The following is a 20,672-nucleotide window of genomic DNA, read 5'->3' as shown; positions in this document are numbered from 1 at the left end:
ATGCAGGGAATCAGATGCGGGGAATAAGAGGTGGGGATTCAGAGGCGAGAAATCAGAGGCAGGGAATCAGAGTTGGGGAATCAGAGGCAGGGAATTAGATATGGGGAAACAGAGGCGGGGAATTAGAGGCGGGGAATCAGAGGCCGGGAATAAGAGGCCGGGAATCAGAGGTGGGTAATCAGAGTCCGGGAATCAGAGGCGGGGAATGAGATATGGGGAATTAGAGGCGGGGAATCAGAGGCAGGGAATCAGATGTGCGGAATCAGAGATGGGGAATCAGAGGCAGGGAATCAGAGGCAGGGAATCAGAGGCAGGGAATCAGAGGCAGGGAATCAGAGGCCGGGAATCAGAGGCGGGGAATCAGAGGCGGGGAATCAGAGGCAGGGAATCAGATGTGCGGAATCAGAGATGGGGAATCAGAGGCAGGGAATCAGAGGCAGGGAATCAGAGGCAGGGAATCAGAGGCAGGGAATCAGAGGCCGGGAATCAGAGGCGGGGAATCAGATATGGGGAATCAGAGTTGGGGAATCAGAGGCAGGGTATCAGATGTGCGGAATCAGAGATGGGGAGTCAGAGGCAGAGAATCAGAATCAGAAGCGGGGAATAAGAGGCCGGGAATCAGAGGTGGGGAATCAGAGTCCGGGAATCAGAGATGGGGAATCAGAGGCGGGGAATGAGATATTGGGAATCAGAGGCGGGGAATCAGAGGCAGGGAAACAGAGGCGGGGAATCAGATATGGGGAATCAGAGGTTGGGAATCAGAGGCAGGGAATCAGAAGTGGGGAATCAGAGGCTGGGAATCAGATGCGGGGAATCAGAGGCGGGGAATCAGAGCTGGGGAATCAGAGGCGGGGAATCAGATTTGGGGAATCAGAGGCAGGGAATTAGATATGGGGAAACAGAGGAGGGGAATCAGAGGCGGGGAAACAGAGGCGTGGAATCAGATATGGGGAATCAGAGCTGGGGAATCAGAGGCGGGGAATCTGAGTTGGGTTATCAGAGGAGGGGAATCAGATATGGGGAAACATGCGGGGCATCAGAGGCGGGGAAACAGAGGCGGGGAATCAGATATGGGGAATCAGAGGTGGGGAATCAGAGGCAGGGAATCAGATGTGCGGAATCAGAGATGGGGTATCAGAGGCATGGAATCAGAATCAGAAGCGGAGAATCAGAGGCCGGGAATCAGAGGCCGGGAATCAGATGCCGGGAATAAAAGGCCGGGAATCAGAGGTGGGGAATCTGAGTCCGGGAATCAGAAATGGGGAATCAGAGGCGGGGAATGAGATATGGGGAATCAGAGGCGGGGAATCAGAGGCGGGGAAACAGAGGCGGGGAATCAGATATGGGGAATCAGAGGTGGCGAATCAAAGGTTGTGAATCAGAGATGGGGAATCAGAGGCGGGGAATCAGAGGCAGGGAAACAAACACGGGGAATCAGAGGCGGGGAATCAGAGCTGGGGAATCAGAGGCGGGGAATCAGAGTTGGGGAATCAGAGGCGTGGAATCAGATATGGGGAAACAGAGGCGGGGAATCAGAGGCGGGGAAACAGAGGCGGGGAATCAGATATGGGGAATCAGAGGTGGGGAATCAGAGGTTGGGAGTCAGAGGCAGGGAATCAGAGGCGGGGAATCAGAGGCGGGGAATCAGAGGCAGGGAATCAGATGTGCAGAATCAGAGAAGGGGAATCAGAGGCAGGGAATCAGAGGCGGGGAATCAGAGGCGGGGAATCAGAGGCCGGGAATCAGAGGCCGGGATTCAGTGGCCGGGAATTAGAGGCCGGGAATCAGAGGCTGGAAATCAGAGGCCGGGAATCAGAGGTGGGGAATAAGAGGCACGGAATCAGATGTGCGGTATCAGAGTTGGGGAATCACAGGCAGGGAATCAGAGGTGGGGAATCAGAGGCGCGGAATCAGAGGCAGGGAATCGGATGTGCGGAATCAGAGATGGGGAATCAGAGGTGGGGAATCAGAGTCCGGGAATCAGAGATGGGGAATTAGAGGCGGGGAATCAGAGGCGGGGAAACATAGGTGGGGAATCAGATATGGGGAATCAGAGGTGGGGAATCAGAGGCGCTGAATCAGAGATGGTGAATCAGAGGCGGGGAATCAGAGGCAGGAAATCAGACATGGGGAATGAGAGGCTGGGAATCAGACACGGGGAATCAGAGTTGGGGAATCAGAGCTGGGGAATCAGAGGTGGGGAATCAGAGTTGGGGAATCAGAGGCGGGGAATCAGATATGGGGAAACAGAGGCGGGGAATCAGAGGCAGGGAAACAGAGGCGGGGAATCAGATATGGGGAATCAGAGGAGGGGAATCAGAGGTTGGGAATCAGAGGCAGGGACTCAGAGGTTGGGATTCAGATGCAGGGAATCAGATGCGGGGAATAAGAGGTGGGGATTCAGAGGCGAGAAATCAGAGGCAGGGAATCAGAGTTGGGGAATCAGAGGCAGGGAATTAGATATGGGGAAACAGAGGCGGGGAATTAGAGGCGGGGAATCAGAGGCCGGGAATAAGAGGCCGGGAATCAGAGGTGGGTAATCAGAGTCCGGGAATCAGAGGCGGGGAATGAGATATGGGGAATTAGAGGCGGGGAATCAGAGGCGGGGAAACAGAGGCGGGGAATCAGATATGGGGAATCAGAGGTGGCGAATCAATGGCGGTGAATCAGAGATGGGGAATCAGAGGCGGGGAATCAGAGGCAGGGCATCAAACACGGGGAATGAGAGACGGGGAATCATAGCTGGCGAATCAGAGGCGGGGAATCAGAGTTGGGGAATCAGAGGCGGTGAATCAGATATGGGGAAACAGAGGCGGGAAATCAGAGGCGGGGAAACAGAGGCGGGGAATCAGATATGGGGAATCAGAGGTGGGGAATCAGATATGGGGAAACAGAGGCGGGGAATCAGAGGCGGGGAAACAGAGGCGGGGAATCAGATATGGGGAATCAGAGGTGGGGAATCAGTGGTTGGGAATCAGAGGCAGGGAATCAGATATGGGGAATCAGAGGTGGGGAATCAGTGGTTGGGAATCAGATGTGCGGAATCAGATATGGGGAATCAGAGTCCGGGAATCAGAGATGGGGAATCAGAGGCGGGGAATGAGATATGGGGAATCAGAGGTGGGGAATCAGAGGCAGGGAATCAGATGTGGGGAATCAGAGGTGGGGAATCAGAGGTTGCGAATCAGAGGAAGGGAATCAGAGGCGGGGAATCAGAGGCGGGGAATCAGAGGCAGGGAATCAGATGTGCGGAATCAGAGATGGTGAATCAGAGGCGGGGAATCAGAGGCGGGGAATCAGAGGCAGGGAATCAGAGGCCGGGAATCAGAGGCGGGGAATCAGATATGGGGAATCAGAGGTGGGGAATCAGAGGCAGGGAATCAGATGTGCGGAATCAGAGATGGGGAATCAGAGGCAGAGAATCAGAATCAGAAGCGGGGAATAAGAGGCCGGGAATCAGAGGCGGGGAATCAGATATGGGGAATCAGAGGTGGGGAATCAGAGGCAGGGAATCAGAGGCAGGGAATCAGAGGCGGGGAATCAGATATGGGGAATCAGAGGTGGGGAATCAGAGGCAGGGAATCAGATATGGGGAATCAGAGGTGGGGAATCAGAGGCGCTGAATCAGAGATGGTGAATCAGAGGCGGGGAATCAGAGGCAGGAAATCAGACATGGGGAATGAGAGGCTGGGAATCAGACACGGGGAATCAGAGTTGGGGAATCAGAGCTGGGGAATCAGAGGTGGGGAATCAGAGTTGGGGAATCAGAGGCGGGGAATCAGATATGGGGAAACAGAGGCGGGGAATCAGAGGCAGGGAAACTGAGGCGGGGAATCAGATATGGGGAATCAGAGGAGGGGAATCAGAGGTTGGGAATCAGAGGCAGGGACTCAGAGGTTGGGATTCAGATGCAGGGAATCAGATGCGGGGAATAAGAGGTGGGGATTCAGAGGCGAGAAATCAGAGGCAGGGAATCAGAGTTGGGGAATCAGAGGCAGGGAATTAGATATGGGGAAACAGAGGCGGGGAATTAGAGGCGGGGAATCAGAGGCCGGGAATAAGAGGCCGGGAATCAGAGGTGGGTAATCAGAGTCCGGGAATCAGAGGCGGGGAATGAGATATGGGGAATTAGAGGCGGGGAATCAGAGGCAGGGAATCAGATGTGCGGAATCAGAGATGGGGAATCAGAGGCAGGGAATCAGAGGCAGGGAATCAGAGGCAGGGAATCAGAGGCAGGGAATCAGAGGCCGGGAATCAGAGGCGGGGAATCAGAGGCGGGGAATCAGAGGCAGGGAATCAGATGTGCGGAATCAGAGATGGGGAATCAGAGGCAGGGAATCAGAGGCAGGGAATCAGAGGCAGGGAATCAGAGGCAGGGAATCAGAGGCCGGGAATCAGAGGCGGGGAATCAGATATGGGGAATCAGAGTTGGGGAATCAGAGGCAGGGTATCAGATGTGCGGAATCAGAGATGGGGAGTCAGAGGCAGAGAATCAGAATCAGAAGCGGGGAATAAGAGGCCGGGAATCAGAGGTGGGGAATCAGAGTCCGGGAATCAGAGATGGGGAATCAGAGGCGGGGAATGAGATATTGGGAATCAGAGGCGGGGAATCAGAGGCAGGGAAACAGAGGCGGGGAATCAGATATGGGGAATCAGAGGTTGGGAATCAGAGGCAGGGAATCAGAAGTGGGGAATCAGAGGCTGGGAATCAGATGCGGGGAATCAGAGGCGGGGAATCAGAGCTGGGGAATCAGAGGCGGGGAATCAGATTTGGGGAATCAGAGGCAGGGAATTAGATATGGGGAAACAGAGGAGGGGAATCAGAGGCGGGGAAACAGAGGCGTGGAATCAGATATGGGGAATCAGAGCTGGGGAATCAGAGGCGGGGAATCTGAGTTGGGTTATCAGAGGAGGGGAATCAGATATGGGGAAACATGCGGGGCATCAGAGGCGGGGAAACAGAGGCGGGGAATCAGATATGGGGAATCAGAGGTGGGGAATCAGAGGCAGGGAATCAGATGTGCGGAATCAGAGATGGGGTATCAGAGGCATGGAATCAGAATCAGAAGCGGAGAATCAGAGGCCGGGAATCAGAGGCCGGGAATCAGATGCCGGGAATAAAAGGCCGGGAATCAGAGGTGGGGAATCTGAGTCCGGGAATCAGAAATGGGGAATCAGAGGCGGGGAATGAGATATGGGGAATCAGAGGCGGGGAATCAGAGGCGGGGAAACAGAGGCGGGGAATCAGATATGGGGAATCAGAGGTGGCGAATCAAAGGTTGTGAATCAGAGATGGGGAATCAGAGGCGGGGAATCAGAGGCAGGGAAACAAACACGGGGAATCAGAGGCGGGGAATCAGAGCTGGGGAATCAGAGGCGGGGAATCAGAGTTGGGGAATCAGAGGCGTGGAATCAGATATGGGGAAACAGAGGCGGGGAATCAGAGGCGGGGAAACAGAGGCGGGGAATCAGATATGGGGAATCAGAGGTGGGGAATCAGAGGTTGGGAGTCAGAGGCAGGGAATCAGAGGCGGGGAATCAGAGGCGGGGAATCAGAGGCAGGGAATCAGATGTGCAGAATCAGAGAAGGGGAATCAGAGGCAGGGAATCAGAGGCGGGGAATCAGAGGCGGGGAATCAGAGGCCGGGAATCAGAGGCCGGGATTCAGTGGCCGGGAATTAGAGGCCGGGAATCAGAGGCTGGAAATCAGAGGCCGGGAATCAGAGGTGGGGAATAAGAGGCACGGAATCAGATGTGCGGTATCAGAGTTGGGGAATCACAGGCAGGGAATCAGAGGTGGGGAATCAGAGGCGCGGAATCAGAGGCAGGGAATCGGATGTGCGGAATCAGAGATGGGGAATCAGAGGTGGGGAATCAGAGTCCGGGAATCAGAGATGGGGAATTAGAGGCGGGGAATCAGAGGCGGGGAAACATAGGTGGGGAATCAGATATGGGGAATCAGAGGTGGGGAATCAGAGGCGCTGAATCAGAGATGGTGAATCAGAGGCGGGGAATCAGAGGCAGGAAATCAGACATGGGGAATGAGAGGCTGGGAATCAGACACGGGGAATCAGAGTTGGGGAATCAGAGCTGGGGAATCAGAGGTGGGGAATCAGAGTTGGGGAATCAGAGGCGGGGAATCAGATATGGGGAAACAGAGGCGGGGAATCAGAGGCAGGGAAACAGAGGCGGGGAATCAGATATGGGGAATCAGAGGAGGGGAATCAGAGGTTGGGAATCAGAGGCAGGGACTCAGAGGTTGGGATTCAGATGCAGGGAATCAGATGCGGGGAATAAGAGGTGGGGATTCAGAGGCGAGAAATCAGAGGCAGGGAATCAGAGTTGGGGAATCAGAGGCAGGGAATTAGATATGGGGAAACAGAGGCGGGGAATTAGAGGCGGGGAATCAGAGGCCGGGAATAAGAGGCCGGGAATCAGAGGTGGGTAATCAGAGTCCGGGAATCAGAGGCGGGGAATGAGATATGGGGAATTAGAGGCGGGGAATCAGAGGCGGGGAAACAGAGGCGGGGAATCAGATATGGGGAATCAGAGGTGGCGAATCAATGGCGGTGAATCAGAGATGGGGAATCAGAGGCGGGGAATCAGAGGCAGGGCATCAAACACGGGGAATGAGAGACGGGGAATCATAGCTGGCGAATCAGAGGCGGGGAATCAGAGTTGGGGAATCAGAGGCGGTGAATCAGATATGGGGAAACAGAGGCGGGAAATCAGAGGCGGGGAAACAGAGGCGGGGAATCAGATATGGGGAATCAGAGGTGGGGAATCAGATATGGGGAAACAGAGGCGGGGAATCAGAGGCGGGGAAACAGAGGCGGGGAATCAGATATGGGGAATCAGAGGTGGGGAATCAGTGGTTGGGAATCAGAGGCAGGGAATCAGATATGGGGAATCAGAGGTGGGGAATCAGTGGTTGGGAATCAGATGTGCGGAATCAGATATGGGGAATCAGAGTCCGGGAATCAGAGATGGGGAATCAGAGGCGGGGAATGAGATATGGGGAATCAGAGGCGGGGAATCAGAGGCAGGGAATCAGATGTGCGGAATCAGAGATGGGGTATCAGAGTCCGGGAATCAGAGATGGGGAATCAGAGGCGGGGAATGAGATATGGGGAATCAGAGGTGGGGAATCAGAGGCGGTGAAACAGATGCTGGGAATCAGATATGGGGAATCAGAGGTGGCGAATCAAAGGCGCTGAATCAGAGATGGGGAATCAGAGGCAGGGAATCAGAGGCAGGGAATCAAACACGGGGAATCATAGAGGCGGGGTATCAGAGTTGGGGAATCAGAGGCGGGGACTCAGATATTGGGGAAACAGAGGCGGGGAATCAGAGGCGGGGAAACAGAGGTGGGGAATCAGAGGTTGCGAATCAGAGGCAGGGAATCAGAGGCGGGGAATCAGAGGCGGGGAATGAGTGGCAGGGAATCAGATATGCGGAATCAGAGATGGGGAATCAGAGGCAGGGAATCAGAGGCGGGGAATCAGAGGCAGGGAATCAGAGGCCGGGAATCAGAGGCGGGGAATCAGATATGGGGAATCAGAAGTGGGGAATCTGAGGCAGGGAATCAGATGTGCGGAATCAGAGATGGGGAATCAGAGGCAGAGAATCAGAATCAGAAGCGGGGAATAAGAGGCCGGGAATCAGAGGTGGGGAATCAGAGTCCGGGAATCAGAGATGGGGAATCAGAGGCGGGGAATGAGATATTGGGAATCAGAGTCGGGGAATCAGAGGCAGGGAAACAGAGGCGGAGAATCAGATATGGGGAATCAGAGATGGCGAATCAAAGGCGTTGAATCAGAGATGGGGAATCAGAGGCAGGTAATCAGAGGCGGGGAATCAGAGGCGGGGAATCAGAGGCAGGGAATCAGATGTGCGGAATCAGAGATGGGGAATCAGAGTCCGGGAATCAGAGATGGGGAATCAGAGGCGGGGAATGAGATATGGGGAATCAGAGGCGGGGAATCAGAGGCGGGGAAGCAGTTGCGGGGAATCAGATATGGGGAATCAGAGGTGGCGAATCAAAGGCGCTGAATCAGAGATGGGGAATCAGAGGCGGGGAATCAGAGGCAGGGAATCAAACACGGGGAATCAGAGGCGGGGAATCAGAGTTGGGGAATGAGAGGCGGGGAATCAGATATGGGGAAACAGAGGCGGGGAATCAGAGGCGGGGAAACAGAGGCGGGGAATCAGATATGGGGAATCAGAGGTGGGGAATCAGAGGTTGCGAATCAGAGGAAGGGAATCAGAGGCGGGGAATCAGAGGCGGGGAATCAGAGGCAGGGAATCAGATGTGCGGAATCAGAGATGGTGAATCAGAGGCGGGGAATCAGAGGCGGGGAATCACAGGCAGGGAATCAGAGGCCGGGAATCAGAGGCGGGGAATCAGATATGGGGAATCAGAGGTGGGGAATCAGAGGCAGGGAATCAGATGTGCGGAATCAGAGATGGGGAATCAGAGGCAGAGAATCAGAATCAGAAGCGGGGAATAAGAGGCCGGGAATCAGAGGTGGGGAATCAGAGTCCGGGAATCAGAGATGGGGAATCAGAGGCGGGGAATGAGATATTGGGAATCAGAGGCGGGGAATCAGAGGCAGGGAAACAGAGGCGGGGAATCAGATATGGGGAATCAGAGGTTGGGAATCAGAGGCAGGGAATCAGAGGTGGGGAATCAGAGGCAGGGAATCAGATGCGGGGAATCAGATGCGGGGAATCAGAGCTGGGGAATCAGAGGCGGGGAATCAGAGTTGGGGAATCAGAGGCCGGGAATTAGATATGGGGAAACAGAGGAGGGGAATCAGAGGCGGGGAAACAGAGGCGGGGAATCAGATATGGGGAATCAGATGTGGGGAATCAGAGGCAGGGAATCAGATGTGCGGAATCAGAGATGGGGAATCAGAGGCATGGAATCAGAATCAGAAGCGGGGAATCAGAGGCCGGGAATCAGAGGCCGGGAATCAGATGCCGGGAATAAGAGGCCAGGAATCAGAGGTGGGGAATCAGAGTCCGGGAATCAGAGATGGGGAATCAGAGGCGGGGAATGAGATATGGGGAATCAGAGGTGGGGAATCAGAGGCGGGGAATCAGATATGGGGAATCAGAGGTGGCGAATCAAAGGTTGTGAATAAGAGATGGTGAATCAGAGGCGGGGAATCAGAGGCAGGGAATCAAACACGGGGAATCAGAGGCGGGTAATCAGAGCTGGGGAATCAGAGGCGGGGAATCAGAGTTGGGGAATCAGAGGCGTGGAATCAGATATGGGGAAACAGAGGCGGGGAAACAGAGGCGGGGAATCAGATATGGGGAATCAGAGGTGGGGAATCAGATATGGGGAAACAGAGGCGGGGAATCAGAGGCGGAAAACAGAGGTGGGGAATCAGAGGCGGTGAATCAGATATGGGGAAACAGAGGCGGGAAATCAGAGGCGGGGAAACAGAGGCGGGGAATCAGATATGGGGAATCAGAGGTGGGGAATCAGATATGGGGAAACAGAGGCGGGGAATCAGAGGCGGGGAAACAGAGGCGGGGAATCAGATATGGGGAATCAGAGGTGGGGAATCAGTGGTTGGGAATCAGAGGCAGGGAATCAGATATGGGGAATCAGAGGTGGGGAATCAGTGGTTGGGAATCAGATGTGCGGAATCAGATATGGGGAATCAGAGTCCGGGAATCAGAGATGGGGAATCAGAGGCGGGGAATGAGATATGGGGAATCAGAGGCGGGGAATCAGAGGCAGGGAATCAGATGTGCGGAATCAGAGATGGGGAATCAGAGTCCGGGAATCAGAGATGGGGAATCAGAGGCGGGGAATGAGATATGGGGAATCAGAGGTGGGGAATCAGAGGCGGTGAAACAGATGCTGGGAATCAGATATGGGGAATCAGAGGTGGCGAATCAAAGGCGCTGAATCAGAGATGGGGAATCAGAGGCAGGGAATCAGAGGCAGGGAATCAAACACGGGGAATCATAGAGGCGGGGTATCAGAGTTGGGGAATCAGAGGCGGGGACTCAGATATTGGGGAAACAGAGGCGGGGAATCAGAGGCGGGGAAACAGAGGTGGGGAATCAGAGGTTGCGAATCAGAGGCAGGGAATCAGAGGCGGGGAATCAGAGGCGGGGAATGAGTGGCAGGGAATCAGATATGCGGAATCAGAGATGGGGAATCAGAGGCAGGGAATCAGAGGCGGGGAATCAGAGGCAGGGAATCAGAGGCCGGGAATCAGAGGCGGGGAATCAGATATGGGGAATCAGAAGTGGGGAATCAGAGGCAGGGAATCAGATGTGCGGAATCAGAGATGGGGAATCAGAGGCAGAGAATCAGAATCAGAAGCGGGGAATAAGAGGCCGGGAATCAGAGGTGGGGAATCAGAGTCCGGGAATCAGAGATGGGGAATCAGAGGCGGGGAATGAGATATTGGGAATCAGAGTCGGGGAATCAGAGGCAGGGAAACAGAGGCGGAGAATCAGATATGGGGAATCAGAGATGGCGAATCAAAGGCGTTGAATCAGAGATGGGGAATCAGAGGCAGGTAATCAGAGGCGGGGAATCAGAGGCGGGGAATCAGAGGCAGGGAATCAGATGTGCGGAATCAGAGATGGGGAATCAGAGTCCGGGAATCAGAGATGGGGAATCAGAGGCGGGGAATGAGATATGGGGAATCAGAGGCGGGGAATCAGAGGCGGGGAAGCAGTTGCGGGGAATCAGATATGGGGAATCAGAGGTGGCGAATCAAAGGCGCTGAATCAGAGATGGGGAATCAGAGGCGGGGAATCAGAGGCAGGGAATCAAACACGGGGAATCAGAGGCGGGGAATCAGAGTTGGGGAATGAGAGGCGGGGAATCAGATATGGGGAAACAGAGGCGGGGAATCAGAGGCGGGGAAACAGAGGCGGGGAATCAGATATGGGGAATCAGAGGTGGGGAATCAGAGGTTGCGAATCAGAGGAAGGGAATCAGAGGCGGGGAATCAGAGGCGGGGAATCAGAGGCAGGGAATCAGATGTGCGGAATCAGAGATGGTGAATCAGAGGCGGGGAATCAGAGGCGGGGAATCAGAGGCAGGGAATCAGAGGCCGGGAATCAGAGGCGGGGAATCAGATATGGGGAATCAGAGGTGGGGAATCAGAGGCAGGGAATCAGATGTGCGGAATCAGAGATGGGGAATCAGAGGCAGAGAATCAGAATCAGAAGCGGGGAATAAGAGGCCGGGAATCAGAGGTGGGGAATCAGAGTCCGGGAATCAGAGATGGGGAATCAGAGGCGGGGAATGAGATATTGGGAATCAGAGGCGGGGAATCAGAGGCAGGGAAACAGAGGCGGGGAATCAGATATGGGGAATCAGAGGTTGGGAATCAGAGGCAGGGAATCAGAGGTGGGGAATCAGAGGCAGGGAATCAGATGCGGGGAATCAGATGCGGGGAATCAGAGCTGGGGAATCAGAGGCGGGGAATCAGAGTTGGGGAATCAGAGGCCGGGAATTAGATATGGGGAAACAGAGGAGGGGAATCAGAGGCGGGGAAACAGAGGCGGGGAATCAGATATGGGGAATCAGATGTGGGGTATCAGAGGCAGGGAATCAGATGTGCGGAATCAGAGATGGGGAATCAGAGGCATGGAATCAGAATCAGAAGCGGGGAATCAGAGGCCGGGAATCAGAGGCCGGGAATCAGATGCCGGGAATAAGAGGCCAGGAATCAGAGGTGGGGAATCAGAGTCCGGGAATCAGAGATGGGGAATCAGAGGCGGGGAATGAGATATGGGGAATCAGAGGTGGGGAATCAGAGGCGGGGAATCAGATATGGGGAATCAGAGGTGGCGAATCAAAGGTTGTGAATAAGAGATGGTGAATCAGAGGCGGGGAATCAGAGGCAGGGAATCAAACACGGGGAATCAGAGGCGGGTAATCAGAGCTGGGGAATCAGAGGCGGGGAATCAGAGTTGGGGAATCAGAGGCGTGGAATCAGATATGGGGAAACAGAGGCGGGGAAACAGAGGCGGGGAATCAGATATGGGGAATCAGAGGTGGGGAATCAGATATGGGGAAACAGAGGCGGGGAATCAGAGGCGGAAAACAGAGGTGGGGAATCAGTGGTTGGGAATCAGAATCCGGGAATCAGAGATGGGGAATCAGAGGCGGGGAATGAGATATGGGGAATCAGAGGCGGGGAATCAGAGGCAGGGAATCAGATGTGCGGAATCAGAGATGGGGAATCAGAGTCCGGGAATCAGAGATGGGGAATCAGAGGCGGGGAATGAGATATGGGGAATCAGAGGTGGGGAATCAGAGGCGGTGAAACAGATGCTGGGAATCAGATATGGGGAATCAGAGGTGGCGAATCAAAGGCGCTGAATCAGAGATGGGGAATCAGAGGCAGGGAATCAGAGGCAGGGAATCAAACACGGGGAATCATAGAGGCGGGGAATCAGAGTTGGGGAATCAGAGGCGGGGACTCAGATATTGGGGAAACAGAGGCGGGGAATCAGAGGCGGGGAAACAGAGGCGGGGAATCAGATATGGGGATTCAGAGGTGGGGAATCAGAGGTTGCGAATCAGAGGCAGGGAATCAGAGGCGGGGAATCAGAGGCGGGGAATGAGTGGCAGGGAATCAGATATGCGGAATCAGAGAGGGGGAATCAGAGGCAGGGAATCAGAGGCGGGGAATCAGAGGCAGGGATTCAGAGGCCGGGAATCAGAGGCGGGGAATCAGATATGGGGAATCAGAGGTGGGGAATCAGAGGCAGGGAATCAGATGTGCGGAATCAGAGATGGGGAATCAGAGGCAGAGAATCAGAATCAGAAGTGGGGAATAAGAGGCCGGGAATCAGAGGTGGGGAATCAGAGTCCGGGAATCAGAGATGGGGAATCAGAGGCGGGGAATGAGATATTGGGAATCAGAGTCGGGGAATCAGAGGCAGGGAAACAGAGGCGGAGAATCAGATATGGGGAATCAGAGATGGCGAATCAAAGGCGTTGAATCAGAGATGGGGAATCAGAGGCAGGTAATCAGAGGCGGGGAATCAGAGGCGGGGAATCAGAGGCAGGGAATCAGATGTGCGGAATCAGAGATGGGGAATCAGAGTCCGGGAATCAGAGATTAGGAATCAGAGGCGGGGAATGAGATATGGGGAATCAGAGGCGGGGAATCAGAGGCGGGGAAGCAGTTGCGGGGAATCAGATATGGGGAATCAGAGGTGGCGAATCAAAGGCGCTGAATCAGAGATGGGGAATCAGAGGCGGGGAATCAGAGGCAGGGAATCAAACACGGGAAATCAGAGGCGGGGAATCAGAGTTGGGGAATGAGAGGCGGGGAATCAGATATGGGGAAACAGAGGCGGGGAATCAGAGGCGGGGAAACAGAGGCGGGGAATCAGATATGGGGAATCAGAGGTGGGGAATCAGAGGTTGCGAATCAGAGGAAGGGAATCAGAGGCGGGGAATCAGAGGCGGGGAATCAGAGGCAGGGAATCAGATGTGCGGAATCAGAGATGGTGAATCAGAGGCGGGGAATCAGAGGCGGGGAATCAGAGGCAGGGAATCAGAGGCCGGGAATCAGAGGCGGGGAATCAGATATGGGGAATCAGAGGTGGGGAATCAGAGGCAGGGAATCAGATGTGCGGAATCAGAGATGGGGAATCAGAGGCAGAGAATCAGAATCAGAAGCGGGGAATAAGAGGCCGGGAATCAGAGGTGGGGAATCAGAGTCCGGGAATCAGAGAAGGGGAATCAGAGACGGGGAATGAGATATTGGGAATCAGAGGCGGGGAATCAGAGGCAGGGAAACAGAGGCGGGGAATCAGATATGGGGAATCAGAGGTTGGGAATCAGAGGCAGGGAATCAGAGGTGGGGAATCAGAGGCAGGGAATCAGATGCGGGGAATCAGAGGCGGGGAATCAGAGCTGGGGAATCAGAGGCGGGGAATCAGAGTTGGGGAATCAGAGGCCGGGAATTAGATATGGGGAAACCGAGGAGGGGAATCAGAGGCGGGGAAACAGAGGCGGGGAATCAGATATGGGGAATCAGAGGTGGGGAATAAGTTGCAGGGAAGCAGAGGCCGGGTATCAGAGCTGGGGAATAAGAGGCGGGGAATCTGAGTTGGGGTATCAGAGGCGGGGAATCAGATATGGGGAAACAGAGGCGGGGCATCAGAGGTGGGGAAACAGAGGCGGGGAATCAGATATGGGGAATCAGATGTGGGGAATCAGAGGCAGGGAATCAGATGTGCGGAATCAGAGATGGGGAATCAGAGGCATGGAATCAGAATCAGAAGCGGGGAATCAGAGGCCGGGAATCAGAGGCCGGGAATCAGATGCCGGGAATAAGAGGCCAGGAATCAGAGGTGGGGAATAAGAGTCCGGGAATCAGAGATGGGGAATCAGAGGCGGGGAATGAGATACGGGGAATCAGAGGTGGGGAATCAGAGGCGAGGAATCAGATATGGGGAATCAGAGGTGGCGAATCAAAGGTTGTGAATAAGAGATGGTGAATCAGAGGCGGGGAATCAGAGGCAGGGAATCAAACACGGGGAATCAGAGGCGGGTAATCAGAGCTGGGGAATCAGAGGCGGGGAATCAGAGTTGGGGAATCAGAGGAGTGGAATCAGATATGGGGAAACAGAGGCGGGGAATCAGAGGCGGGGAAACACAGGCGGGGAATCAGATATGGGGAATCAGAGGTGGGGAATCAGATATGGGGAAACAGAGGCGGGGAATCAGAGGCGGAAAACAGAGGTGGGGAATCAGTGGTTGGGAATCAGAGGCAGGGAATCAGATATGGGGAATCAGAGGTGGGGAATCAGTGGTTGGGAATCAGAGGCAGGTAATCAGAGGCGGGGAATCAGAGGCGGGGAATCAGAGGCAGGGAATCAGATGTGCGGAATCAGAGATGGGGAATCAGAGTCCGGGAATCAGAGATGGGGAATCAGAGGCGGGGAATGAGATATGGGGAATAAGAGGCGGGGAATCAGAGGCGGGGAAACAGATGCGGTGAATCAGATATGGGGAATCAGAGGTGGCGAATCAAAGGCGCTGAATCAGAGATGGGGAATCAGAGGCGGGGAATCAGAGGCAGGGAATCAAACACGGGGAATCAGAGGCGGGGAATCAGAGTTGGGGAATCAGAGGCGGGGAATCAGAGGCGGGGAAACAGAGGCGGGGAATCAGATATGGGGAATCAGAGGTGGGGAATCAGATGTTACGAATCAGAGGCAGTGAATCAGAGGCGGGGAATCAGAGGCGGGGAATCCGAGGCAGGGAATCAGATGTGCGGAATCAGAGATGGGGAATCAGAGGCAGGGAATCAGAGGCGGGGAATCAGAGGCAGGGAATCAGAGGCCGGGAATCAGAGGCGGGGAATCAGATATGGGGAATCAGAGGTGGGGAATCAGAGGCAGGGTATCAGATGTGCGGAATCATAGATGGGGAGTCAGAGGCAGAGAATCAGAATCAGAAGCGGGGAATAAGAGGCCGGGAATCAGAGGTGGGGAATCAGAGTCCGGGAATCAGAGATGGGGAATCAGAGGTGGGGAATGAGATATTGGGAATCAGAGGCGGGGAATCAGAGGCAGGGAAACAGAGGCGGGGAATCAGATATGGGGAATCAGAGGTTGGGAATCAGAGGCAGGGAATCAGAAGTGGGGAATCAGAGGCTGGGAATCAGATGCGGGGAATCAGAGGCAGGGAATCAGATGTGCGGAATCAGAGATGGTGAATCAGAGGCGGGGAATCAGAGGCGGGGAATCAGAGGCGGGGAATCAGATATGGGGAATCAGAGGTGGGGAATCAGAGGCAGGGAATCAGATGTGCGGAATCAGAGATGGGGAATCAGAGGCAGAGAATCAGAATCAGAAGCGGGGAATAAGAGGCCGGGAATCAGAGGTGGGGAATCAGAGTCCGGGAATCAGAGAAGGGGAATCAGAGACGGGGAATGAGATATTGGGAATCAGAGGCGGGGAATCAGAGGCAGGGAAACAGAGGCGGGGAATCAGATATGGGGAATCAGAGGTTGGGAATCAGAGGCAGGGAATCAGAGGTGGGGAATCAGAGGCAGGGAATCAGATGCGGGGAATCAGAGGCGGGGAATCAGAGCTGGGGAATCAGAGGCGGGGAATCAGAGTTGGGGAATCAGAGGCCGGGAATTAGATATGGGGAAACCGAGGAGGGGAATCAGAGGCGGGGAAACAGAGGCGGGGAATCAGATATGGGGAATCAGAGGTGGGGAATAAGTTGCAGGGAAGCAGAGGCCGGGTATCAGAGCTGGGGAATAAGAGGCGGGGAATCTGAGTTGGGGTATCAGAGGCGGGGAATCAGATATGGGGAAACAGAGGCGGGGCATCAGAGGTGGGGAAACAGAGGCGGGGAATCAGATATGGGGAATCAGATGTGGGGAATCAGAGGCAGGGAATCAGATGTGCGGAATCAGAGATGGGGAATCAGAGGCATGGAATCAGAATCAGAAGCGGGGAATCAGAGGCCGGGAATCAGAGGCCGGGAATCAGATGCCGGGAATAAGAGGCCAGGAATCAGAGGTGGGGAATAAGAGTCCGGGAATCAGAGATGGGGAATCAGAGGCGGGGAATGAGATACGGGGAATCAGAGGTGGGGAATCAGAGGCGAGGAATCAGATATGGGGAATCAGAGGTGGCGAATCAAAGGTTGTGAATAAGAGATGGTGAATCAGAGGCGGGGAATCAGAGGCAGGGAATCAAACACGGGGAATCAGAGGCGGGTAATCAGAGCTGGGGAATCAGAGGCGGGGAATCAGAGTTGGGGAATCAGAGGAGTGGAATCAGATATGGGGAAACAGAGGCGGGGAATCAGAGGCGGGGAAACAGAGGCGGGGAATCAGATATGGGGAATCAGAGGTGGGGAATCAGATATGGGGAAACAGAGGCGGGGAATCAGAGGCGGAAAACAGAGGTGGGGAATCAGTGGTTGGGAATCAGAGGCAGGGAATCAGATATGGGGAATCAGAGGTGGGGAATCAGTGGTTGGGAATCAGAGGCAGGTAATCAGAGGCGGGGAATCAGAGGCGGGGAATCAGAGGCAGGGAATCAGATGTGCGGAATCAGAGATGGGGAATCAGAGTCCGGGAATCAGAGATGGGGAATCAGAGGCGGGGAATGAGATATGGGGAATCAGAGGCGGGGAATCAGAGGCGGGGAAACAGATGCGGTGAATCAGATATGGGGAATCAGAGGTGGCGAATCAAAGGCGCTGAATCAGAGATGGGGAATCAGAGGCGGGGAATCAGAGGCAGGGAATCAAACACGGGGAATCAGAGGCGGGGAATCAGAGTTGGGGAATCAGAGGCGGGGAATCAGAGGCGGGGAAACAGAGGCGGGGAATCAGATATGGGGAATCAGAGGTGGGGAATCAGATGTTACGAATCAGAGGCAGTGAATCAGAGGCGGGGAATCAGAGGCGGGGAATCCGAGGCAGGGAATCAGATGTGCGGAATCAGAGATGGGGAATCAGAGGCAGGGAATCAGAGGCGGGGAATCAGAGGCAGGGAATCAGAGGCCGGGAATCAGAGGCGGGGAATCAGATATGGGGAATCAGAGGTGGGGAATCAGAGGCAGGGTATCAGATGTGCGGAATCATAGATGGGGAGTCAGAGGCAGAGAATCAGAATCAGAAGCGGGGAATAAGAGGCCGGGAATCAGAGGTGGGGAATCAGAGTCCGGGAATCAGAGATGGGGAATCAGAGGTGGGGAATGAGATATTGGGAATCAGAGGCGGGGAATCAGAGGCAGGGAAACAGAGGCGGGGAATCAGATATGGGGAATCAGAGGTTGGGAATCAGAGGCAGGGAATCAGAAGTGGGGAATCAGAGGCTGGGAATCAGATGCGGGGAATCAGAGGCGGGGAATCAGAGCTGGGGAATCAGAGGCGGGGAATCAGATTTGGGGAATCAGAGGCAGGGAATTAGATATGGGGAAACAGAGGAGGGGAATCAGAGGCGGGGAAACAGAGGCGTGGAATCAGATATGGGGAATCAGAGGTGGGGAATAAGTGGCAGGGAAGCAGAGGCGGGGTATCAGAGCTGGGGAATCAGAGGCGGGGAATCTGAGTTGGGTTATCAGAGGAGGGGAATCAGATATGGGGAAACAGGCGGGGCATCAGAGGCGGGGAAACAGAGGCGGGGAATCAGATATGGGGAATCAGAGGTGGGGAATCAGAGGCAGGGAATCAGATGTGCGGAATCAGAGATGGGGTATCAGAGGCATGGAATCAGAATCAGAAGCGGAGAATCAGAGGCCGGGAATCAGAGGCCGGGAATCAGATGCCGGGAATAAGAGGCCAGGAATCAGAGGTGGGGAATCTGAGTCCGGGAATCAGAAATGGGGAATCAGAGGCGGGGAATGAGATATGGGGAAACAGAGGCGGGGAATCAGATGCAGGGAAACAGAGGCGGGGAATAAGAGATGGTGAATCAGAGGCGGGGAATCAGAGGCAGGGAATCAAACACGGGGAATCAGAGGCGGGTAATCAGAGCTGGGGAATCAGAGGCGGGGAATCAGAGTTGGGGAATCAGAGGAGTGGAATCAGATATGGGGAAACAGAGGCGGGGAATCAGAGGCGGGGAAACAGAGGCGGGGAATCAGATATGGGGAATCAGAGGTGGGGAATCAGATATGGGGAAACAGAGGCGGGGAATCAGAGGCGGAAAACAGAGGTGGGGAATCAGTGGTTGGGAATCAGAGGCAGGGAATCAGATATGGGGAATCAAAGGTGGGGAATCAGTGGTTGGGAATCAGAGGCAGGTAATCAGAGGCGGGGAATCAGAGGCGGGGAATCAGAGGCAGGGAATCAGATGTGCGGAATCAGAGATGGGGAATCAGAGTCCGGGAATCAGAGATGGGGAATCAGAGGCGGGGAATGAGATATGGGGAATCTGAGGCGGGGAATCAGAGGCGGGGAAACAGATGCGGTGAATCAGATATGGGGAATCAGAGGTGGCGAATCAAAGGCGCTGAATCAGAGATGGGGAATCAGAGGCGGGGAATCAGAGGCAGGGAATCAAACACCGGGAATCAGAGGCGGGGAATCAGAGTTGGGGAATCAGAGGCGGGGAATCAGAGGCGGGGAAACAGAGGCGGGGAATCAGATATGGGGAATCAGAGGTGGGGAATCAGATGTTACGAATCAGAGGCAGTGAATCAGAGGCGGGGAATCAGAGGCGGGGAATCCGAGGCAGGGAATCAGATGTGCGGAATCAGAGATGGGGAATCAGAGGCAGGGAATCAGAGGCGGGGAATCAGAGGCAGGGAATCAGAGGCCGGGAATCAGAGGCGGGGAATCAGATATGGGGAATCAGAGGTGGGGAATCAGAGGCAGGGTATCAGATGTGCGGAATCATAGATGGGGAGTCAGAGGCAGAGAATCAGAATCAGAAGCGTGGAATAAGAGGCCGGGAATCAGAGGTGGGGAATCAGAGTCCGGGAATCAGAGATGGGGAATCAGAGGTGGGGAATGAGATATTGGGAATCAGAGGCGGGGAATCAGAGGCAGGGAAACAGAGGCGGGGAATCAGATATGGGGAATCAGAGGTTGGGAATCAGAGGCAGGGAATCAGAAGTGGGGAATCAGAGGCTGGGAATCAGATGCGGGGAATCAGAGGCGGGGAATCAGAGCTGGGGAATCAGAGGCGGGGAATCAGATTTGGGGAATCAGAGGCAGGGAATTAGATATGGGGAAACAGAGGAGGGGAATCAGAGGCGGGGAAACAGAGGCGTGGAATCAGATATGGGGAATCAGAGGTGGGGAATAAGTGGCAGGGAAGCAGAGGCGGGGTATCAGAGCTGGGGAATCAGAGGCGGGGAATCTGAGTTGGGTTATCAGAGGAGGGGAATCAGATATGGGGAAACAGGCGGGGCATCAGAGGCGGGGAAAAAGAGGCGGGGAATCAGATATGGGGAATCAGAGGTGGGGAATCAGAGGCAGGGAATCAGATGTGCGGAATCAGAGATGGGGTATCAGAGGCATGGAATCAGAATCAGAAGCGGAGAATCAGAGGCCGGGAATCAGAGGCCGGGAATCAGATGCCGGGAATAAGAGGCCAGGAATCAGAGGTGGGGAATCTGAGTCCGGGAATCAGAAATGGGGAATCAGAGGCGGGGAATGAGATATGGGGAAACAGAGGCGGGGAATCAGATGCAGGGAAACAGAGGCGGGGAATCAGATATGGGGAATCAGAGGAGGGGAATCAGAGGTTGGGAATCAGAGGAAGGGACTCAGAGGTTGGGATTCAGAGGCAGGGAATCAGATGCGGGGAATAAGACGCGGGGATTCTGGGCTGGGTAATCATTGGCGGGGAATCAGAGTTGGGGAATCAGAGGCGGGGAATTAGATATGGGGAAACAGAGGCGGGGAATTAGAGGCGGGGAAACAGAGGCGGGGAATCAGATATGGGGAATCAGAGGTGGGGAATCAGAGGCAGGGAATCAGATGTGCGGAATCAGAGATGGGGAATCAGAGGCAGGGAATCAGAATCAGAAGCGGGGAATCAGAGGCCGGGAATAAGAGGCCGGGAATCAGAGGTGGGTAATCAGAGTCCGGGAATCAGAGGCGGGGAATGAGATATGGGGAATTAGAGGCGGGGAATCAGTGGCGGGAAAACAGAGGCGGGGAATCAGATATGGGGAATCAGAGGTGG

This window comes from Narcine bancroftii, chromosome 1, assembly GCF_036971445.1.
Source record: "Narcine bancroftii isolate sNarBan1 chromosome 1, sNarBan1.hap1, whole genome shotgun sequence".
NCBI classification, from domain to species: domain Eukaryota; kingdom Metazoa; phylum Chordata; class Chondrichthyes; order Torpediniformes; family Narcinidae; genus Narcine; species Narcine bancroftii.
This window is presented reverse-complemented; position numbering follows the sequence as displayed.